At 34.3% G+C, this 4,612-nt stretch overlaps 1 non-coding gene across 1 annotated transcript; it reads left to right on the top strand.

Annotated features, from left to right (window-relative positions):
* The first annotated feature begins 4,246 nt into the window (after positions 1-4,246).
* LOC128280221 (small nucleolar RNA R71) lies at positions 4,247-4,353 on the top strand. The gene has a single exon (XR_008270402.1). It is a non-coding gene; the product is annotated as a small nucleolar RNA R71 (small nucleolar RNA).
* Positions 4,354-4,612: the final 259 nt, after the last annotated feature.

Here is a 4,612-nt window from a genome sequence, read left to right as displayed (position 1 = left end):
CTCAGCATCATACATGTGACCTAGCTACGCCCTCTATTTCATTCGATCTCTCCGAATGTTCAACAGGATCTCTCTCTATATTTATTTCCATTCTTCCAATAGTCGATTTATATTTTAACATCAGCTAGTATATTTATATAATGGGCTGAAATATAAGAATGTACATGAAATTATTGTAATATTTACATACAAACTTACCTTGGTGCAAAATGTGGAAATTTTGCAATTTAGTCCAAAACTTTTCCTTCCCCGTTCGAGATCAATTCGCGTCTTTCTTGATCTATAATAACACATTTAGCTCATTTAATACTCATACTATTTATTTCAATCCAAAAATCACATCATGGAAAGATTACATTTTGCCCCTAACTTTTCAAAATTACAATTTTGCCCCTAGGCTCGGAATTTAATTTCAGCCCTTATTCTTATATTTTATGATATGCTGAACATTTTCTCTTCTACAACAACATCAAATTCTCACTCTATCATATAGTTATGAACAATAGGTATTTTTACCGATTATCTGCTTTTACTCGTTTTCACTTAAAACCGAGTAGCACAAGTTATTTAACATAATTTAAGACCTCATATTCTATCATAAAACATCAAAATACACAAATTTCACCTATGGGTATTTTTCCAAATGTGAACCCTAGGTTAAATTATTACTAGCATAAGCTTAATCGAGCTTCCGGATTCCAAAACGTAAAGAACATTAAAAGCGGGCTTGGAATCACTTACTATGGAGCTTGAAAATTGAAGAAACCCTAGCTATGGAGAGAGGAGAATTCGCAGCAACTAAGGAGGATGATGATCAATTTTGTGTTATTTTTCCCATTTTATTTCATTTAATATCCAAATGACCAAAATGCCCTCCTTACTAAACTTTCAAAAATTCCTTCCATGTCCTAATTTTGTCCATGAACTTAAAATTGGTCAAATTGCTATTTAAGACCTCCTAATTAATATTCCAAAACAATTTCATACTAAAAACTTCTGGGATGCAAATTTTGCAACTTATTCGGTTTAGTCCCTACTTTCAATTTAAGCACTTTAGGCATAGAATTTCATCACGAAATTTTCACACAATCATGCAATCATATCATAAACCCCAAAATAATTATAAAACAATTATTTCTATCTCGGATTTGTGGTCACGAAACCACTATTCCGATTAGGCCCTAATTCGGGTTGTCACAATATGTCTATGGTACATGAAGTGCATTGAATTATCATACATAAATGTGATTTCTATGATTATGGATATTATGGGAAATTGTAAGTTCATATGATTTTTAATAAGGCAATGTGTAATTTAATGTTATTGCCTTGATATTAAATGAGATGTAAGTTTATATGTAAGTAATACATCAATATTACTTGTATTATGATATTTTATAATAATATTGGAAATATGTTTGTGGATAATTACTTGATTGGTGAAATTGTTGGAAAAGAGAGAGAAATCCCGGTTGAACCTTCGGAAAGATTGGATGATACAGATAGTATGTAGCTTGGTCACATGTATGGTGCTGAGTGCACATCATGTGTACAAGAGAGCTATAAGACATTATGATGTAGCTAGGTCACATGGGTGATACTATGTGTACACCATGTAGACAAGAGAGCTATGGGATATGTGTAGCTAGGTCGCATGCGTGGTTCTAGGTGAAGGACACCATGTAGACAAGGGAGCTACGAGATAAATTGGCTAGGTCACATGGGTGGTACTGAGTGTTCACCATGCGTACAAGAGAGCCGAACCATATAATGGGTGGAGCTATGTGCTGAAACCACAAAGTATCGACGATTGATCTAAAGTGTTCAACGAGAGACTCTCTATGTATTGCTTTGTGAGTTTTGTGATGAATAAGTGCAGGAACTTGATTATGGGAATAATGTGTTCATTAAGTGACCAGGATGTGGTGAGGTTATAAACAAGTAAGTTATACATGAGGATGATTTTATGGTGACCTTGTGATCATGGGCCTATACTTGTGATGTATGAAATGTGGTGAAAATGATTTGTGATGTATGTTAAAATGAGGTTAATACAAAGAAAGTGTGAAAGAGTGAATTAGCAATAAAACTGTTTTGGACAGTAGCAGTGATTTGATTTTGAAAAATCACCAAAAATAGTATAAATTGAATCAGAGACTGAATGAGATATCAAATTAAATCTTAATGAGTCTATTTTCATCTAAAGAAATAGAGCAAGAAAATGAGTTCTATATTTTGAGATATTTATGTTTTTGTGAGACTGGTTCAGAATGATTACGTGATCCCCTATTCTGAATTTTGTTCTGAATTTGGAAAATCACAAAATTTTGGATAAAAATAATTAGAGGGTTAAACTTATATTTTTAAAATCCCTAATGAGTCTATTTTTAAGATAAATCAACAAGAACATTATCCGAGTTCATCTTTGTGAGATAATTAATTTTAGTGAAGAGAGGTCGAAACTGTCGAGAAAGTGAAATAGGGAAATTTTAATGAATAAAATGTACTAATTGGCTAAACCAAAAATTATGAAAATTTTATAGTGGAAAGATATGTGAGTCTAGTTTTAGGGGAAATTTACGGATCTTAATTTGGAGCTCTGTATCTTGAATTATAAATAAGTAAGTGACTATGACTCGTGTGGATAGTTTGATGTGAGCATTTATTAGTAAATTGTGAAATCGTACTTACAAGAATGCTATATACATTAAGGATGTGGAATGGAGAGGAGGAGGAGGAAAATAAATATATGTGGAATACATGGAAACTATGGTATATGAAATATTGATATAATGAAATAAATGATATGTGTTTATAAGAAAAGCAGAAAGAGAATGATATGTATCATGACATGTATATATATATATATATATGACTAGTCTCAATGTAATGTTTGTTGGGTATGGAGTTGAATTGAAATGTTTCAGGAAAACATGTTATTTTGCGTATCTGAATTGTGGTATTTTATAAAGATATGATCTAGTTTTAAATATGAATGCTTGATGATTAAACTGAAGATATTTTGTAAAATGATAATCTTGGTATAAATGTATAAGTGGTACTATAATAAACAAGGTAAAATGAGTATGAGAGACACATGTATGATGACATACAAATGCTATGTTTGTGGTTTAATTGAGAATATTTAATCATTAAATGAATACCATGTTATATGCTTTTGATTTTGTATAAGTGTGTAAGAGATTAAGGTTGACCAAAGCTCGGAAAATAGCCTAGGTATATTCCACACAGCAGAGACACGACCATGTGTCTCGGTAGTGTATGGAACACTGACTTTGGGACACAGTGTGTGGAGCCTTAAAGCATGAAATTTCCAAGATTTTCATAAGTTCTCGGTTTAGTCCCGAACCCTTTCTAAAGTATGTTTTGGGCTTCGTAGACTCAAATAAGGGACTATGTGTAAGTGAATGAACATTTTGAAATATGAATGAAATTTTATGGCCCGTATTTTAGTTTAATGTTTTTATGTTTGTCCGGTAACGCCTCGTACCTTATCAACACCTCGAGTACGGGTAAGGGGTGTTACATGCTTGGCAGGCTACCTTGTGGTCGTTCGAAAATTAGCTGGGCGAGCTATCCAATCTGAGTTTTGAGCCTCTGGATTGATGCTCGTTGATTTTTGAGTGCTGTCTCGGTATTCTAAAAATGAGTTTTTGAAACTGAGATGAATTTTGTTAGCATCTCCTCAAGGTTTGGCTTTTTCTCTTGTTGGTAGGGTGGTTGTTGGAAGCCTGGAGATGGTGGTCTCTGATTCCCTTGGCCTCCACATGAAAAATTTGGGTGGTTCCTCCAACCTGCATTGTAAGTATTGCTATAAGGATTGTTTTGAGATCGAGGATTGTTACCCATGTAATTTAACTGCTCGTTCTCCATGTTGTGGCTATAAGGTGGATATTCTGAATTGCTTGATCCACCTCCACTTGCTTTGCACTGCATTACTAGGTGAACCTGTTAAGAACTAAGGAAACCATCAATTTTCTTATTCAAGAGTTCTACCTGATTAGAGAGCATGGTGACCGAATCGACGTTATAAACACCGGCTGTTTTCATTGGCTTTGTCCTCATGACTTGCCACTGATAGTTATTCAGTGACATCTCCTCTATAAGTTCATAGGTATTTTCGGGTGTCTTATTATTGATGGTTCCGGCAGCAGCTGCGTCAACCATCTGCCGAGTTGAAGGATTCATGCTATTATGAAAGGTTTGAACCTTTAACCAGAGTGGTAACCCATGGTGAGGGCATCTTCTCAAGAGGTCCTTGCATCTCTCCCATGCATCGTAGAGTGTTTCTAAATCCATCTGCACAAAAGAAGAGATATCATTAAGTAATTTAGCCTTAGCCAGAAAAAAATATTTTAATAAAAACTTTTCAGTCATTTGTTCCCAAGTAGTGATTAACCCCCGTGTTATCGTGTTCAACCACTGTTTAGCCTCATTCCTCAACGAAAAAGGGAATAACCGAAGGCGAATGGCGTCATCAGAAATGCCATTAATTTTAAATGTATCACATAGTTCCAAAAAGTTTTCCAAGTGAGCGTTGGGATCTTCGTCCTGCAAATCATCAAACTGAACAAATTGCTGTATCATTTGA

The sequence above is a fragment of the Gossypium arboreum genome, chromosome 8 (assembly GCF_025698485.1).
Source record: "Gossypium arboreum isolate Shixiya-1 chromosome 8, ASM2569848v2, whole genome shotgun sequence".
Lineage (NCBI taxonomy): Eukaryota > Viridiplantae > Streptophyta > Magnoliopsida > Malvales > Malvaceae > Gossypium > Gossypium arboreum.
Note: the sequence above shows the minus strand (reverse complement) of the source record. Positions and strands in the feature narration are given on the sequence as shown.